Raw genomic sequence first — 20,971 nt, 5'->3', positions numbered from 1 at the left:
AGGCGCAAAAAGAGCAATTTATCAAATATTTTTTGCCCTATGGTGGGATATTTCCTAACCTAACAACTCACTTTGCATTGCCTAGCATAAGATAATTAATGCACTAAGTACGGCCTAATATTGTTTTTACTTAACTTCTATCACAGTATAAGTAGTAAGTAATTAAATTAAGACAATTCAGTGAGTGTACAGTACTTGTGCACATGTGTAAACTATGTACTGGACACGGTAAGACTACAGTATAGTATGTACCACTACAGCAATCATTACCCTGACCTGAACTATAATTCTCTCCAGTATTCATCTTACAATTATAGTATTACAACAAAACACTGTTGTTCCTATAAAGTAATATTGTATAACACTCACCAATACTGTAGTGTATATCACTTCAATATAAATATATATATATATATATATATATATATATATATATATATATATATATATATATATATATATATATATATATATATATAAACACTACCTATTAAATATATTGAAAATCAATTAGAGTAGAAATATCAAATACATTGCATTCTTGTTTCTTTTTCTTGTATTTAGATAAATCAGAGTAATTGGGTCTTCTCTCTCCAGTCGCCACCATGTCAGTCTTTTATCTCAAAGACTGGACATGGGCCTTGTATCCAGAAGCAGACAGCCACTGCAGGAACCTCTACAAGGATCCGGATTGAGACTGTGATCGCTGTACGTCATACCAAAATCGACGTAGCCACATTTTCACCACCGTTGGCCTTCGCACCACCGACGTTGAAGACCCAACCATGATAGATCATCTTATCAGATGCAGCGGCAAGGGGTGTGGAATCGCCTCTACCAAGATTCATAAATACTTCTGGGCCTCGAAATCAGCTACCAGGGTAGTTACTACACCCCCTCCCAAGAGAAGGAAAAGTCCTGAACGTCCATCGCCAGCGCCAGTACCAGCCCCACCACCGCCACTGATGACACCATGGACTGAGAGCACAGACTCGTCCTTGTCTGTTCCTACAACTCCCCAGCAGTCTTCTGCAGCAGCAGTCATCACTTCAACCACCGTGCCTGAGTCCTCCAATGCCATGGAGACTTAACAGGGGGCCCACTCCACGGACTGCAATTGCAGAGATTGCCTTACGATACTCCTGCAAGAAGCCTCTTCTATTGCAGTGAACATCCCAGCTACAGAGCCTAAGAAACCTCTGCCAAAGTTTTGGCTCTCACATGCGGACAATGAACTTTCCTACGCCTCTGTTGCTGCCATGGCTAATTTGCTGCCATGGCTAATAAGCCAGGCATGCAACTCACTACCAGACCCAACAGAAAAGGTGATCTTATCATCTACCCCAAGGACGTTGAGACAGCCAGATTCCTCCAAGAAGACCCAACTCTCACGCTGCTGGATCCTGCTTTTATCAGGAAGAAAGCTGTCATCACAAGGTATTCTGTCACGATGCCTATCACCATTGCAATGTCGTGCAGCAACATAGACTGTGCTGTTCGCTGCATGAGAAAAGTCACCGTCCCAGTTCGACGCTTCATTGCCACTTTCATCGGTCCAGTTCCCTCTAAAGTGGATCTAGGATTCTGGGGAGCTTTCCCCATCGAGGAATATACTCCTGAGCCTCTTCAATGTTATAGATACCAACGTTTTGGCCATCACAAAGAAGAATGCAGAGGACCCATCATCTGCAGTGTCTGCTGCCAGCGACACTGCACAGAAGTGTGCATAAAAGCCCACAAAGAATGAGGACACACCACATCCAAGTGCCCTAACTGTTCTAGGCCACACCATGCTTGGAATAAGCGCTGCCCAGAACGTCTCAAGAGGATTACAGCTATGAAGAATACATCCTCTTCAAACCAAAAGAAACCAGCACCAATCCAACCACCCAAAGACCAGCGACCTCCTCGCCAGAGAAGACAGCACAAGCCAGCCACTGCTCCTGCGCCTGCACATGCTACTGCTCCTCATAAGGACCAGCAACAATCTGCAACTGCTCCTCACAAGGACCAGCAACTACCGGCAACTGCTCCTCATAAGGTCCCTGGAACTGTTCCTCATAAGGATCAGCAATGACCTGAAACTGCTCCTCATAAGGGCCAGCAATGACCTGAAACTGCTCCTCATAAGGGCCAGCAACGACCCTCATCCTCAATCCCATCCCATACCTTGGCTCAATAAATTGAGTCTCTCACCTTACAAGACCTCATACCTATCGCCTTCCAGATCCTCACAAGAGTCACCACCTTCCTGCAGCTCCTGCAACAATTCCACTTTCCAGCCACTGAGCAGGGATAAGCCTCTTTGCTTAAACCTACTCCTATTCTCTACTACTGCAGAATACTTCCCTCCTCTCCCAGTCTCTCCAACTTCCTGGGACTTGCTGCTATCAACACTTTTTCTCTAACTAAAACTTTTCATTCGTGGACCTTAAAAGGAGTCTCCTTTTTCGGGTTACTTGTCTTCTTTTCATGTCCTTGTCAAATCCCTCTTTGACCATCCATCCTCTAGCCTTTTCCTGTTCCAGTACCCTTTCTAATCCAACCTTTCCTTTTTAATATAGTAATTTTTGGCTCCTTTTGGAGTTCTCCTACTTCCAGATTCATATCTTCTTACAGGCTGTCCAGGACAAGAGCCTGTGTCATGCTACATAAATGAACGAACGAATGAACCACTTCATGTATTTCTTTTTGGGGAGTTCAGAATAATTTCTGCTCCTGATTATTGTTATCTTCAATACATCCTTAACACTTCCCAAATGGGAGTTACAGTCCTGTTATATCTGGTTTGTTGAGTGCGAGAATTTTGGCACTATATTCCTCTAGGGCCAGATCCGGGAATAAGAGCTGAGATATTTTCCTAGAATTATTTCCCACAATCATTATTATATCTTAAAAAAAAAATAGCACTTTTCTGGGGCATTTTGGCAGTTCAACATCAGAATGGCAACCCTGCTCACCACTTGACCTTAGTCCAGCGTTACCAACCGTAGGGACATGTCCCTAAATGTAGGGAAATTTAAAATTTTTGAAGGTTTGTAGGGACGCTCAGGTAAAATAGCTGGAAATGTAGGGACTTTTGAGCTCTACAAGAAGATACTTCTTATTTTTTCATTTATTAATTAATTAATGATGCCATCATATCAGTTGGTAAGAATAATTCACTCATGACAAGATTCAAACAAAATGCTGATGAAAGTTTTTTGCAATAAGATGCATATTGCTGCAAGCAAAGTGCAGTTACTTTGCATAGAAATAGAAATGATCTGATTCGTAACATAACACCATATTTTAGCTATAGTTACAAAAGACAATCGGAATTATTTGAATTGCAAGAATACCTATCAGCAGAGAGAGCAAAAATTCTTAGACCGGCTGAAACACAATGGCTCGCTTCACAAATGCCTATGGAACGTATTTTTAATCAATGAGCAGTGTTGAAACTACCTTTGTTTCTAAGCTCAAGTGGAGGATAAACTAGTGTCAGCTGATCTTATAAAGAAAGACCTCTACAACCCATTTACTAAAGTACATCTCACATTCATGAATTATACTTTACCCTATTTCAATCAGCTTTGTTTCAAAGTAAGCTTAGTCTCATTAACGTTCTCCTAGGAGAGAGCTTGAGAAAAACTAAACTCTTATGCAAAAACTTCATCAAGCCACAGTATTTAAATGAACTGTCCAAAATTGATCCTTTTAGCTCAACTCATCTGCTTCCTGTAAATAATATGTTTTTAGGATCTAAATGCGAGAATATTCTTTCAACAGACTCAAATGGACTGGAATTTGCAGTTATAGATAAATTCAGGCATTATTTGGTGAAATTAAGAAAAGGTTATCATTATTTGATCCCCTGTTCACTGAAATGAAATTAGCAAATACAGCAGTAATACTAGATCCAAATACTAGGGACAAGTGGATACTTTGATGGCAAAGTATAGCCATTTGTTAAGAGTCAGGAAATATCATAGATAATGGGTGGGGCGATGTCCTACCTGCCTATTTTAGTGTTGATGTGACCGAAATGTTGAAAAAGAAGAGTGATTAAGGGTTTTGGTCTTATCTAAAGAATTTCTCTGATCAATGTGTATTCAGCAATATTTTCTTCCTTGCAAAATTAATTATAACTTTATTGCATTAAAAGACAGAGAGTAAAAGGATTTTTTTTCAGTCAAGGTAGATTCCAGGACCAAGAAACGTAACAGAATGGGACAAGGCTCAAATTTGTTTGTCAATTCAAATTTGGAAGCTAGAGATAAATCCTGACTAGATTTTGCAAATGTTAAAGCAGAATTCTTTTGAGGTTTGTTGTTATGTAATCCCATCTGGGTTATCAGGAAATAGTATTCAAGTAGAAGATCTGTTTTAATAAGTTTGACCAGCCTTATTATTATGATTACTTATTTAATTACGGAAGGGACAACATAGGGACATTTTCTTGTTAATGTAGGGACATTTTGATGAATCCGTTAGTAATTTTCAAGCAATAATGGACGTTTTATTAAGCAACACTGCCTCAGTCTTGCATCTTGAGTAACCAACGTCTCCTGCTTCAGTTCTTTTTGAGCAGAGTCACGTGTTCATTTATATTTACAAGTTAATATACTGTAGATATGTGATTACCTTCAGTACTGGGCAAGAAACGATACCGTTGTATCAGGAGTTGGTCATGCTTCAAGACTACACAGAACTACGTACAAAATTGGTTAGTGGTCGTTATATAAAATATGATCACTTGATTAATCTTAAATTGTATACATATTGCCAATACAGTATTGTATAGTATTGTTTATTGTGTGTTGTGAGTTGTCAAATATTCAAGTTGTCCGAACGAAAACAGCAAAAACTTAGAGTACAATTAAACTTCAGCCTATTGTAGTGATAGTGTTGTACGTATATGACAGTGTCTGCGAGTGTGATACAGTATTACTAGGTAGGACCAATCCAGTTGTGTTGTAATATTGCAAGTGTATGATGACTACTGAGTAAAATTATAGTTCCATTTAGTGCAACGACTGCTGTAGTGTTACGTACTGTACTGAAGCCTTACCATGTCCAGAACATAGTTTATACATGTGCACATGTACTGAACACTTACTAATATGTGTTGATATAATGACAAACTACTTATACTGTGATAAAAACAATATTAGGCAGTACTTAATGGGTTAACCATCTGAGCGTAGACAATGGACAGTGTGTTGTTAGGTTAGTAGCGAATATTTATGAAATTATACTTTTCTGATAACTAACACTTTTCTATTCAGATTGAAGGTTTGTGAACTATATCATCATCAGAGTCTTTACCAGGTTGTTTGTGCCTTGAGTGGTCAAGTGCTTTTTCTCCTCCGCTGCTGACCTTTGCTTAAATAGTGTAGAGGGAGACTTTCACGGAACAACAAGTTCCAACAAAAATATTTAAAAAAAATATTTGAACTTAACAATTAAAAAAAAAAAGATACATGATCCACAACTACTGTTAATATAATAAAAAGACAGCAAAATTGGCTTATAGCGAAAAAAAAAATAAGATTTTCATGTAATGACTTTTTTTTATTTTTTTTTCGCATCCATTTCTTCAGTGTCATAAGAAAGTACATATTTTGTCTTGAATCCTCCAAAGTTTACTTTCGTGTCCTTATTTGATATAACAATATACATATATGTAATCAATATCATGACATTACACTGTACAGTCAGGAATCTAGTTTGCTCTCTGACACCCTCCCATTATAATTATCCCATTATAGGAAAAGCACACAAGTGATTTTTACGCGACAAAGATAATGTCCGAAACAGATAAGATCCTTAAATATGAACTTCCACAAAAAAATCAGACTGTATTTTAAACATTAAAATTCACGAAAGAGTATTTTTATGAAAATGTTCAATAATTACCAAATAACATCTAGGGGTTAGGAGATGGGTGTGGGGGAGTTGAGGAAAGTAGTAGGTGAGACTAGGGCTACTTGGTGTTATGTAGGTAAAAAGGTATATAGGTATAAAAGAATGTGCAAGACAAAAGGTGGGCAGGAAATTGGTAGCAGCTGCCCGGGGGTGGAAAACTTTAATGCTTACACGCGAAAAGTTGATTTCAATGTTCCTTTCTCCCTTTCTCTTGGAGTTTCCGCAGTTTATCTTATTCAAAGACGTTAATCGTTTGAAAATATTAAATTTTTTTTTTCGCTGCTAAAATTTATTTTAGTCATGCATAAAAGATGGTGAGTAATTTTATTTTCTTCTAAGTAGCATATTGATAACCATTTATCATACGATATGTATTTTTGTCTTTGTTACTAAACCGATTGTTGTTTGATTTTTGCTAAATTACTGCATTCATATGTGATATTTTCATTTATGTATTAGGCATTTCATGTATATGCTCATACTTTACTAAAAGTCTAGGGAGGGAGATTTAAGATTATAGTATATGTTCTCCCTACGTATGAAGGGAACTAGGTAGGTTGGCCAGGGCAATATTTATTTATTTATTTATTTATTTATTTTTAGTTATGGTAAGCAGCTCTTCTAGGAGAAAAACACTCCAAAATGAAACCATTGTTCTCTAGTCTTGGGTAGTGCCATAGCCTATGTACCATGGTCTTCTTCTAATTTTTAGGGTTAGAGTTCTCTTGCTTGAGGGTACACACTCGGGCACACTATTCTATCTTATTTCTCTTTCTCTTGTTTTGTTAAAGATTTTATAGTTTATATATGAAAGGCTTATTTCAATGTTATTCTTGTTCTTATATTTCTCTTGTAGCTTATTTCTATATTTCCTTTTCACACTGGGCTATTTTCCCTGTTGGAACCCTTGGGCTTAGAGCGTACTGCTTTTCCAACTAGGGTTTTAGCTTACCAAGTATTAATAATAATAATAATAATAATAATAATAATAATAATAATAATAATAATAATAATAATAATAATAATAATAATAGCCACTACAACAACAACGGTCCACCACTTAATAAGCTTAACAACTTATTCAACCTATTAATAAATGACGTCGGTGTGATCTGTTTTTTGACAAGTCAGTCAAAACTGGTTTTCTGTATATTTTTTCCCGTCAGTGAGTGGGGATAAAGGATTAGTTTTTAAACTAGAAATACGAAGCCTTATTAAGTGATATAATCAGATCCGTTGATATGAAGGTTATGGTTGTTTTCATAAGTAGTTTCTATTGGGGAAAATATACCGAGATATTTTGGCCAATCCAATTGTAGTAATCCTGTGCAGGACTTCTGTGGACTCAGAGTCAAAAGTTTGACTTCCTTATAACTTATATCAGAGAAATTGATTTGGATAGAGTCGAAGGTGTGACTTCATTCAGAGAAATGGATGTGGATAGAGTCAAAGGTTTGACTTCATTCAGAGAATTGACTTCATTCAGAGATATGGATCTGGATAGAGTCGAAGGTTTGACTTCATTCGGAGAAATGAATCTGGATAACCAAAAAAATCAGGTTCTTAATAAGGATGTTAAAAAGGAAGGGGCTTTGATGTCTCCTTGAGGGGTTCCTTTTTCTAGAGGAAAAAGGGGATGATAACCCTTTGGAAGTTACCCTTGCTTCCCTATTATTTGAATATTGCCTGACCCAAGACAGGAGGTTGCCCCTAACTCTCTTCCTGACAAGTGAGAACAAGATGGCTGAAGTACTAGCCAGTTCATATGCTTTTCCCAGATCCAGAAAGATCACCTGGGCTTTGTTGTTATTAATCATGGCCATAACAACAGCAATGCGTTCATAGGTTCCTATCCCATCTGCAAAGTCATACAGTCTGTGGTGTAGAGGGTCGAATTTCCATTTTAACCTGTTGAACACCATCCTCTCTGTGACCTTTTCTGTATAGCTACTTAGGGCTATAGGTCTGTAGGAGTTCTCCTCCTTTGGCTTTGGGACTGATTATGTGTCCTCATGTTTCCCACTCCGTGTCCTGAGTTGATCGATGGTAATTCTGGTGATGAGGAGGTAGACTTCCTTAGCGGGATTGCTCATGTTTCTGAGCATGCTGTACATTATTAACTCGATGCCACGGGCTGTGTCTTTTGTTTTAGCTAGAGCTTTTTCCAGTTCATCCCTTGTGTAAGGGGCATCAGTGTGATCCGACATGCCGCAAGTGGCGTTGATCATTGTTGCCCTAATTACGATTAGTGCCTCCTGTCTTTGTCTGGTGGCTAGCGGGTGATTGGAGGATTTCGCTTTGTCTGCAAATCCTTGGGCTATCCTTAGGGCTTCTGCCTGAGGATTTGGGTGGGCAATTGTGGTGGCACGTTTTTAACCTGACACCTTGTTGAAAAAACTCCATATCCTCCTGAGGTAGGTGAAGCTATTCACATCTGTGCACTAGTCTACCTATTTTTGTTTCTTGACTTCTGTGGCTACCTATACAGAGTGGTTTGTCACTTCCATGAGTGTTGTTGTGTTTGAATAGTTTGGGCACCCCGTTTACATTTTTGATCATTTCTTTGTTCATCGAGTTATAATACCACACGTCTTTGTGATAATTTTTCGGGAGTTTCTTTTCTTGCAAAGAGCTATTTGCAGCTTCGTTGAATCTGGAGGTCTAGTTGAGTAATATAAGGTAAGGGTCTACGGGGGAGGGGGTTCTCTAAGTACATATTGGCCCAACTTAACATGTGTCGTTGAAATAGCTCCCAATTGGCAGAATCAGGACTCCTTCTGCTTGGAGGTGTTTGCTGGTCAGGAGGTTTTTCAATTTTAATAGAAAAAATAATGCAAAAGTGCTCGCTAGTGATGACCTTGTGAAGGTTCCAGGAGGAGCGCTAGATGAAGTTGCCAGAAACAAAAGCGAGATCTAGCTGTCCCTTGCTTTATGTGTGGTAAAGTTTGTATTGTTTAGCAGTTTGACTGCGTTGAAATCCTCTAGGAGGATGGAGAGATAATTGCTTAAGCAGTTGGTGGCCTGGCGACTTATGTAGGGGTAGTGGGCATTAAAATCAACTGGGAAAAAGGTGTCCGGGTTTTCTACTTTGGTGAATAAGAGGTTGACATCAATCTGTTTTGTGGGAGATTTATATTTATTGTGAATGGTGAGTGTTGAGTGTATTAAAATCATTTGTACAGGAAGGGATTCAGGTACATTACAGTCCATATTGTTTATTTTTTTGGAGGGTATGACGTTCTTTACTATGGTGATTAGGCCATGTATTGTATCTGTGTGGTGGACTCTGTATATTTCATAATTGGCAAAAGAGGAGGTGTGGTTTTCTGATAGCAGTGTTTCTTGTAGTAATATTATGTCAGGGTTTTAACTGCCACTTAAGATTGTAAGAATATATAATTACATTTTATACTGGCAATAATCCATGAGAGGATTGGTAAATTGTTCCGGGAGGGTCGAGGTTCTGCGGTGCCATTTACATCTGGAAAAATTTATTGAAATGACGGGCTTTAGCATATTTATTAAGAGTTGGATGTATGGTCTAGCTGTTTCTATGTTAATTTCAGGAGCGTAGGTTTTTATGAGTGAGCCAATGTCTTCATCGATAGGAATCCTTGGTTGGGTGGGGTATACGCTGGTTTCAGGTGCTACTAAAAGGTTTTTAGTCTTTGGTGGGGAGGGAAGGTTTAGCTATTTCTGTGCTATTCGTTGTGTTTGTTGTTTGGAGGGGATGATTGATTTCTCAGTTTGTTGATGGGATTAAAGGCATGAATGTGGGAGGAGGATGTGGTGGCATGAATAGAAGATGAGAGAGAGGTTTATGCTGAGATGAGGTTTGGGATAAGGCTGTTGGGTTTTGGGTTCTGGTTCTGGGTTTGGGCGCTCTCTGAGGCAGTGGTTGGAGGGGGTTGATGTTAGGTTTTGGGGTTGCTGTTGGGTGGTAAGTGGGCGATTGTTTTCCGAAGCTGCAGCGAGGTCTAAGGGACTTCTTTTGGTTTGATCATTTTTTTTTCCTAAGGGAGGTTTGTTGATTTGGATGCCTTTGAGGAATCGTTGCCGTTTGGTCGTGTATTTTGCTGCTAGCAATCCTTGTTAGGCTGGCAAGGCATCTTTTATTCCAAGCATGATGCCTTTTGGAAGAGGTTGGGTATTTTGCTTTGGTTTCTTCATTTTTTAATCTTTTCAGGCATTTGTTAACATTTTGCCTCTTTGCAGAGATGCCACACACACATAGTGTAGGGCTTTGCAGTTGGCTCTATAGTGCCCATATTATTGGCAATTATAGCAGCGCAGGTGTTCAAGGGTGTAGATTTCTAAATTGAATTTACCTCAGATTCCTCGATCTAGCTAGCTGTGGGGGGGGGGGGGGGGGGGAAACGGTTCTTTGATCCAGCATTTAACTTTTTCTGACATGGCACCTGTTCTGGTTGTAAACCGTTAAGCTTCGACAAAACTGAGGTGTCAAGTAATTGGTGCAATGTTAAGGTTAGGGCTGAAGCCACATTCAACCATATTTTTTGTTTTCTCAATTCTGTCAAATTCAATGCAAGTGGGAATATAGCTCAGAACCTCTATTGCTTCGTCATCTTGGGGGGATAATATTTTGTCCCCGTTTCTAATAGCCCTCACAGAAATTTTGAGTTTGGGACGGCTTAACTCCACCTTTTTTATCTCACTGTAAGCACTAAAACATTTGCTGTTTGCTACTTTAAACACTGGTCTATTTATAAGCACCGAAGAAATTTCTTTCCTCTTACCTTTTTTTAATATGCCTCGGTAAAAGCCTCTTGTGTGTCTTGATCGGCCAAGAAATCTTTTTCAGATGTATATCCATTGGTTTTCATTGAGTCAATGTTTACTGTTTCGTTTGTTGGAATAGGAAGGATGGCATTGGAAGTAAAATGCTGTCAGGGTTCAATATTATTGGCCAAAAGGAGGGATTTCTTCACAATTTGTACCTAGTCTGTAGGTGAGATTGCAGGTCTTTCCCTAATGGCACCCCGAAGGGCTGTTAGTTCACTGAGGGTGTTTGAATTAGCAGTGCTATTTTGAATATAAGTAGTGTGTTGTAAAAAGGGGCTATTTAGTAAGAATTTTGGTGAAGAATGCTGAGCAAACTCTGTAGGGTTTGCGCAATTTACTTTCGAGCGATCGTATAGGTAGGGGATACAAGGCCGATAGGAGGGAGATGTCAGTTTTCTCTGGAGTCTGTGCCGACCACAACTCCCCCCCGTCCGCGAACCCAAAGTATTGGCTTTTACCTGGTGAGTTGGACAATCCATCCTTAAAGGATTAGCAGCTCTTTGTTATCACCATGACCCTGTCGGAATAGCAGCAGTGACCACGATAATGCACCCTTACTGGATAAGTGGAAGTGACCTCAGGCTATCCCCCGTATTAGTGATAACCTCGGGCGATTCGCCTGGAATTATGAAAGTTCTCCTCTGCTTTTTGGACTTAGAAACTTTTTGGACTTAGAAATAAGGCTTTTGGTTCTCTGAAAAATTAACACTTTGCGAATCATGTTCAAGCTCCTGCTGCATGTTTACCTGTCCCCATGGACTGGTAAATGGTATATGAGGACCCTCCCTCCTTTCCGGAGGGGTGGGGCCCTACCTTTGGGACCCCATCCCTTCCCAATTCCTATCGATAAGGAGAATGGGGCTTTGCTTTTTCTTTCGCAGAAAAACAGAACAAACTACAGAAGATACACTCTCCGGAGGGCTGTGACGATACAGGCAGTGATGGTAGTGACATTACAGAGATCAATGAAGATATTGGAACCGATGAAGCAAGCAACACCGATAATTTGCAGTTGGACCTCAACCTTTTGCTATGAGAGGTATTACAACTGCCAGATATATGGCCATCACAGTAACGAGTGCAAGAGCAGAGCCAGTTGTGGCATCTGTTACAGAACCCCCAAATATCCCAACTGTGGAGAAAGGAACCATGCATGGAACAAGCGGTGTCACACTCAACTTATTATTCTTTACAAAAAGGGCCTCTCAGTCAGGCTTCCTCATGCTAGGTCCACTCAGCGACCAAAGGCTGCGCCCCGCATTGGAAATCAGGGTGAACAACCCCCTCTTAGTAGGCCCAATACTGATAACTCCTACCGGGGACAACAGTTTGTCTCCGAAGGACTCTCCTATGCTAATGAAACCATCCTAGGTAAAATTAGGCTGTCTGCTGCCCCACCCCACCGAGGTCAACGGACTACCTCCCTCCCTCAAATAAAGAAAGTTGCTCAGTCATCCTTGGTGAGGTCCAGTTCGAATCAAAACCCTCCGTCAGCCTCATAGTCATTTCCCTCCCCCTACCCCTTAGAACCCTCCCTTACCTGTCTATAAACTTGACAGACACCCCCCCCCCTTCCAGACTGCCGTACGGCAGAACCCTTGCTAGCACATCCTCGGCAGCAGAAAGAGGACCTCTGGCCATTCAGTCTGTGATGGAAAACTCATCAGTTGAATCAGCTGGTCTCCATAAAACCCCAATAGCATATGTCATGGACACCCTATCTTTGAAGGCTGCATTTATTCAAATGACAACCATCCTGGCAGAGGCACAGTGCATACTGGTGAAACAGTTGACCAATAAACTGATGAACCAAATCACCTTATTTACTTCTGTGTTAGCAAGCAAACATGGACACCTCCAGCTGGCAATCTGATTCAGAACTTGACCTCTTTTTCAGAATAGCAGAAACCTAAAAATTATCCTATAAAACATTCACAGCATTCGGAGCAAATGTGCCCTCCTTCAGTCCCAAACTGAAACACAAGCCCGATGTTGTGCTGCTTTAGGGAACCCTACTTGGCAAGGCACCCTCTTTTTTCTTTAGGAATTATCCTGTCTATAGTACACCTCACAATAACAGCATATGGGGTCTCATGACTCTATTTAAGAACACCATTCCCTCCCCCAAGCTCCCTCCAACCCCTTATGGTGACATCGCAACTTTTGGCCTTCAAATCACACTTGCGCAAACAACACTCCGTACACAACATTTACAAGAACCTCAATAAGACACTTGAAGCAAAGCAGGTGATTTTAAGGCTTATCATGCTTGTTTTCCCTCCCTAAGTACCAATCAGACTGGTTGCCACCTGTGTACCCTCCTCTAAATATTCCCATGTAGGTCCCTCCTTAACGACCCAGCAACAAGCAATCACATTAGAGGAGGCACCCTAGATATCACTTTTGTCCACAGGCAACTGCTAAATGCAGCAACCGGCAACTCCATCCCTAACTAGCCAGTGACCACTTTGCTACAATCATCACCCTACCCCTCCCTAAGCTCCCACCCATCACTCCTCCGGCCCCAAAATGAAACCCTGATTTGGCCAAGAGGGATGTCTTCGATGGCAGTATGACCTCATGGGCAAACAGGCAGTTGGAGACCCTCCCTGAGGACCCCATACCCATCCTGGATGAGTTCATACGGAGCTGGTCGCTGACGCAGATGCCTTCATACCAAGGAAAAGGCAGCGCACCAACACTGATACTACGTACATATACGCCTGGTACTATTGCCCGAGGATCATGATGAATGGGTTGTCAATAGAGTCCGCAAACTTTTCAGGCGTCACAGGACTGAAGATCTGCTTCATCTCTTGTGGGAAGTCGTTGCCCACTCAATTGAGGATGCAAGAGATGTCAAGTGTGAAATGTGGCTTCTGTGGTGCTGTGATATATCGAACCATAAATCCCTGAAGGCCATATGGTCCTGGTTTCACAAATTAACAGGGAAAAACTAACCCAAAAATTCACCCACACACCCTGCCCCTCAGGCAGAAGCTAAGAGGATAGCTGCATCTTTTGCGGAGTGAAATAAATCCTTAAATCTCAGCAGGAAAACCAGACTCAGGCAACAAATACTTTGGCGGTCCAAATCAGTGTCAGAGATGCCGCCTGCAATGTCCCTGCACACACAGACACCCCTAAACTATTGAAGAGCTTAGCTTAGCACTTGCAAAATGTGAAAACATTGTGTCAGGAGCAGTTAATTCAATGTATTCCATGCTCAAGCACCTTGGCACTCCTACCTCGCTAGTACACCTACACATCATTAATCTCATTCATGCGAAAAGGATTTATCCACCACAGTGGAACAAACAAGACACAACCCAAGTTCCCAAACCAATTGAACCTCACTTGTACAGGCCTATTATGCTCCTCAGCTGTATTGGTGAAGTCGCTGCGAGAATGGTCCTTAAAAGACTCCAATGGGTAGTCAGCCCCTGCACCACAGAATATATGCCTACACCAGTGGCATTGGAACCCAAGAATGTATCTCTGATGTCATGGCAATGATCGACGACAAGAGCAACCCTTGTAATTTTCCTTTACCTTGAAAAGGTCCTGAGGCAATGCTAATGGCCCTAGTTAGGGAAGGAGTCAGAGGCCACCTCCTCTCATGGGCAAAACAGTACACGCACAAGAAGGCTGCCTTCCCTTCGAGAATGGCACTCCTCAGGGTAGCATTCTTATCCTATTCTTATTTCATGTTCTCCTTTAAAACCTTCTTGATGAGGAGTACCCTGACAGTGTACAGATATTTATATATGCAGACGATGTATGTATCACAACCCTGCACTTTGTCGTTACCAAGCATCGTAAAAGGCAAATAGCCATTGACAACATATCTAATTAGGTTGAGGATATTGTTCTAAAAAATCAACTGTAACACAACTAAAGCCATGGCTGTAAAGCATGCACATCGTCCTCCCCCACTCCTCCTACTAGGCGCACCTATCAAGTGGGTAGATAATTATATCTATTTAGGATTAGATATCAATTTTAGGCTGACAGCTGGTCCCTCAGATAGAAATGTTGAAACTTGGAACTAAACCCCATATCTTGGTACTCAGAAAAAATTATCTCCCTCAGTCAGGGTGCCTCTCATCAAATTCTTAGACTGTTCTATGTCCAGGCCGTACTCTCTCTTGTGGAGTATCCGCACCTGTGCTTACCTCTATCTCACCCACTCACGAAGAGGTGTTGGAAGTAATACAAAGCAATGCAATGATGATCATCCTGGGAGCCCCCATGTGGACCAAGCTCTCTCTGCTCAGGTCTGAGGCTTACCTCCTCCCTTTTGCCAACAGGATCAACATCCGCAATAGTCTTATCATCATCAAAACTCTTAGAACTGGCATGAAAAGAACCTCTACAAAATAAACTCAGGCACATAATCCACCTTTCTGCTGATCTCCATCTACCACATTCCTGTGCGTGTCAAGTCATAAATACACTTAGAAAAGTAAAATTTCAGGACGAAGTAGCTTCCTTCAGGAAAGAATCTGTTTTTCAATTCTACGAGTATGTAGATGAACCCCCCTAGGCCCTCTGCCCAATAAAGGATAAAGTTTAATTACACATTCTTCCCATGCATACTTAAAACAGCCTTCAGAACTGGACTGCTTCCCTTAAGAATTCTCCTGCTAGTAATGTCTACTTCACAGATGGCTCCATTGCTAGGACTGCCTCAGCTGCTGCTGCTGCTATATACTCCGTAGCTACCGTGCTAGTTGGAGACTCAAACAGTGCTTCCTCCCTACAAACAGAGTTTTTGGCAATACTGAAGGCCCTGGAAAACTTTGTCAGTGTCCAATGTCACACCGCTATCCACACCAACTCAATGGGCTCAATCACAGTCCTAAAGAACCCTAAAATTAGAGAAAACTCACTAATCATCTCTAAATCAGGCCAATAGCCCATGACCATTACCAGAATCACAGATAGGCAACTATCAACTGGATCCCCAGTCAAATCGAGATTCCGGAAATAAGCGGCTGACTGTCTTGCCAGGGGAGCCCTTGCAGTAGACACAAAAAGTTTCCCCCTGTGCCCTCTCTTCAGCAGCCAAAGAAGTCTATAATCAGCCATCAGGCAGGCCCAGTTAAGTCCCTCTACATCAGCCACCTGGTATATTAATGTTACCGATTTTGTTCAGCAGTGCCTTGCTAAAACACCCCCAGGCTGTTATCTGTCATAACCTACAGACTCAGACTAGGATACCCCTGCATTTATTTTCTGTCCTAAGGACGTATATTAATTACCAATCTCTGGAGGTTCGTTCATAACCCATATTTCTTGTCTCTGCTTCTTTTTCTATTCAAGTCTTCTATCACCTTTTGTGATTACTCCCATGATACTAAACACAACTATGTCATCTGCAAATCTTAAGTTGTTAAGGTATCTCCCATTAATGTTAATTCCTGCATTTTCACAATCTAAATTTTTTAAACTTCTAGACATGCTGTGAATAATTCAAGAGAGATGGGGTCTCCCTACCTAACTCCTTTCTCAATCGGAATTTTCGAACTAAATGTAGTTTTAAGATTGCTGTACCTCCTCTTCAAGTGTTCTGACGTTAGATTCTTCTATCCCTTGTTTGAAGGGCTTTCATTACTGCCAGAGCTTTGTTATTATTAACCCATCTACAAGCCTAGTTGGAAAAGCAGGGTGCTATAAGCCAAAAGGCTCCAACAAGGAAAAATAGAACAGTGAGAAAAGGAAATAGGAAATAAAAAAACTATAAGAGACGTCATGAAAAATTAAAATAAAATAATAATAATAATAATAATAATAATAATAATAATAATAATAATAATAATACAAATTACCCTATTTTGAGACACAATAGAATCCATTTTCTTGCAGCAAATGTTTTTAAGATGAACAGGCTGACATACATCTTTTTATAGTTTATATATGAAATATCTGTCTTAATGTTGTTAATGTTTTTTAAAATATATTACTTTAATTGTTCATTACTTCTTATATCGTATAATTTCCTTATTTCCTTTCCTCACTGGGCTATTTTTTCCTGTCGAAGCCCTTGGGCTTATAGCATCCTGCTTTTCTAACTAGGGTTGTAGCTTACATAATAATAATAATAATAATAATAATAATAATAATAATAATACCCTTAATGAAATTCAGGCTCTACAGGTTCCCAGGTTCCTCGTTGCTCTCTCCACAACACTGATTGTGAGCATAATACTAGAAGAGGCGTAGTAGGTGCAAAGCTTTGAAATCTGCAGAAAATTCATCATTAGTTACCCACTACACAGAGAGAAACCGATTGGCAAAACAGTGGAACCTGAATCTACACTTCACTATCGGATATTTTCTTTACAATCTCCAAGGAGACAAGTTCTGTCGTATCACGCTTAGACGGTTTGTTTCTTTAAATAGCCAATTCATGGTAGAAAACATGAATTATCATTGTTAGTTATTGCCAAAACTAAGTGATAAACTAACTGGTAAGATATTTTTAATTTCGATATTGCTCCTGAAGATAAGTTTTAAGAACACTATACTTTCTATTTGCCCTAGACTCATCCTTTCCAATCTTAATATGACAGCTAGTTTACTTTCGCGTAATATCAGAGGTTTCTTTTTTTCCATTATTTATCATCTGTTAGTTGTCTTCTTCATATTATTCTTATTTCCTCATAATAAGCTACCATAGAATTCGAGATTAAGAAATATCAGATCTACTTTAAGTTTAACGTTTTCAGTATCTTAACGTGTAAAACCTCGCATTTAAATCTCTCCAGCATTCTTAACCCTTTAGCAAAGAGAGGCTGAAAACAATCAATCTAAAATTTACAAGGACGGAGACTTAAGAAATGAAACCAGCCAAAACGATTCAATAAATAGGTCTAATTGTCCTCCTAACCAAGGTCTTCCATCTCTTGAGCGAGGGAACATGTGGAGAGCTTGCTACTTCTAGAATGACTACTTTGTCGTCTACAGCTTGCGCATTGCGATGTGCTAAAGCTATGAATTTCAGCTTTATTGCCCAGCCATTCATAGTGTACCAACCGTGTGTCACACAATTGTACATAATTCCTTTTTTATATATGCTTGTATCTTCGCTCTTCCCTCGCACTCAAACGATCATGAAAATTCATGTCTGCTGTTTTGCTCTGAACATTGTCTGTCTCTCGAACATGTTATGTCCTGCTGCCTTGAGGTTTTGTATATAAAGAAGAGTGTTCCTTAATATATAACTCAGTCGTTTCCAATCTGCCTTTGAGTTCACCACTTCTCCCTCCCCCGTCACATTGGTGACCCCGGAGTGACTCGCTCCTCCCGCCTCCCCCCCCCCGCCTCACACCCTTACTCGGCGTAGTCACATTGGTAACCCCGGAGTGACTCGCTCCTCCCGCCTCCCCATCCCCCCTACACCTCTCACCGTTACTATGACGCCGTCAACGCATACCTTCTACAGCAGTACTCGCTGTCGCCAGCCGCCCGTATAGCAACGCCTTTTCAGCTCTCTCAACAACTGTTGGGGGACCAAAGGGCTTCGCTCACCCTCGGGAAAATGATCGGTATCACTCGCCTGCAACCTGCCGCAGTCGGCTCTCCTCGTGATGTGAACCCACTTCATGACTTTCAAACCTCCATCAACGCCTCCACTCGTGACGAAGAGGACATCTATTCAACTTCAACCGAAGCTGACGTGAATGCCGTAGGACACGCCTATGAATGCCGTAGGACACACACGCCTATGAATGCCGTAGGACACACTCTCCTACCCCGTGACGAGCCGGAGTGGCAACAGTCACCCATCATCCATCACTTGCTCGCACCCAAACCAACGACTTCTACAGCCACTCTCTGTCGCTAATCGGCGCAGTTTTTACTACTACCTCTCCAGATTCAGGGCACCTATTTAACATGTTCAGTATGTCATTTTTAGAGGGGGAGCCATGTACCAACCGTGTGTCACAACATTGTACATAATTCCTTTTGTATATAACATGCTTGTATCTTCGCTCTTCCCTTGCACTCAAACGATCATGAAAATTCATGTCTGCTGTTTTGCTCTGAACATTGTCTGTCTCTCGAACATGTTATGTCCTGTTGCCTTGAGGTTTTGTATATAAAGAAGAGTGTTCCTTAATATATAACTCAGTCGTTTCCAATCTGCCTTTGAGTTCACCACTTCTCCCTCCCCCGTCACATTGGTGACCCCAGAGTGACTCGCTCCTCCCGCCTCCCCATCCCCCCTACACCTCTCACCGTTACTATGACGCCGTCAACGCATACCTTCTGCAGCAGTACTCGCCGTCGCCAGCCGCCCGTATAGCAACGCCTTTTCAGCTCAATCAACAACCGTTGGGGGACCAAAGGGCTTCGCTCACCCTAGAGAAAATGATCGGTATCACTTGCCTGCAACCTGCCGCAGACGGCTCTCCTCGTGATGTGAACTCACTTCATGACTTTCAAACCTCCATCAACGCCTCCACTCGTGACGAAGAGGACATCTATTCAACTTCAACCGAAGCTGACGTGAATGCCGTAGGACACGCCTATGAATGCCGTAGGACACACACGCCTATGAATGCCGTAGGACACACTCGCCTACCCCGTGACGAGCCGGAGCGGCAACAGCCACCCATCATCCACCACTCGCTCGCACCCAAACCAACGACTTCTACAGCCACTCTCTGTCGCTAATCGGCGCAGTTTTTACTACTACCTCTCCAGATTCAGGGCACCTATTTAACATGTTCAGTATGTCATTTTTAGAGGGGGAGCCATGTACCAACCGTGTGTCACAACATTGTACATAATTCCTTTTGTATATAACATGCTTGTATCTTCGCTCTTCCCTTGCACTCAAACGATCATGAAAATTCATGTCTGCTGTTTTGCTCTGAACATTGTCTGTCTCTCGAACATGTTATGTCCTGTTGCCTTGAGGTTTTGTATATAAAGAAGAGTGTTCCTTAATATATAACTCAGTCGTTTTAAAATCTGCCTTTGAGTTCACCACTTCTCCCTCCCCCGTCACAATAGATTGAAAATGGTATCTCTCTCTCTCTCTCTCTCTCTCTCTCTCTCTCTCTCCACATTGTGATGGAATAAAAAAAAAAACAGGTAAAAAATCCCAAACATGAGCAAGAGTGATTAACATAATTCTCATGTTTCTTCTTCTTGGTGAATTTAACGATTTTTGCCTATTCATTTATCGCCTCCAACACTTTACATATTTTCTAGTCTTAGTTTCCTTTTGAAAGTAAAATTGCAAAAAAAAATCAAGACAAATTTACCTAGCACCCCAACATGCAGCTTACCAGAAAAAAAAAAAAATTCTTTTCTAATATTGTCAAAAAGTAATTTGATGAAATTTTGTACATTTTTCTTGTTCATAGATTAAGACTTTTCATAATAATAATAATAATAATAATAATAATAATGATAATAATAATAATAATAATAATAATAATAATAATAAAAATGATAATAATAATAATAATAATAATAATAATAGTAATAATAATAAAAATAATAATAATAATAACCATGTAATCACAATCATAATAATAGTAATACTAATTATAATAATAATAATAAGAATAGCAATAACAATAACTGCAACAACAACAACAACAACAATAAAAATAATAAAAAATATAATAATAATAATAATAATAATAATAATAATAATAATAATAATAATAATAATAATAGCAACAACAACAACAACAACAACAATAATAATAATAATAATAATAATAATAATAATAATAATAATAATGAATCAAGAAGCTAACGATAATTCTATTAAAGTATGCATATCTCTATCACGTTTTCTCTCTGCCTACCTAAACAATCATTCTCAAATTTCTATAAATTACCGAGAAAACAAGTAGGCTTACGCCCAATTGAAAATGCACGAAATAATCGCTAGAAAAGTCCTAAAATCCTTTAAGTATATTTCTCCAGGAGACATTTGGACTCTCGCATTAAGAAGGATAAACGGAAAAGGTAGACTTCCTATAATGACTTCAAGTAGAAGCCGACAGAGAATGCCTACCACATTCCTCCATATGATTATTTCAAGTCAGATTTCATAGATTTATATTTAAAAAATAAAGTAAAAAGTACCAAAATTTAACATTTTTTAAAATATGTGGACTGCCAATTGTACTTAATACCCGGTAATGTACCAAATTTGGTTGACACATACCGAAAAACGTAACCATGTAGGCCTAATCCCGGGTGCCCAATCCTATAGTCCATTTCTTTT

This window comes from Palaemon carinicauda, chromosome 5 (assembly GCF_036898095.1).
Source record: "Palaemon carinicauda isolate YSFRI2023 chromosome 5, ASM3689809v2, whole genome shotgun sequence".
Classification (NCBI taxonomy): Eukaryota; Metazoa; Arthropoda; class Malacostraca; order Decapoda; family Palaemonidae; genus Palaemon; species Palaemon carinicauda.
The sequence above is the reverse complement of the archived record's forward strand: the minus strand, read 5'-3'. Positions refer to the sequence as shown.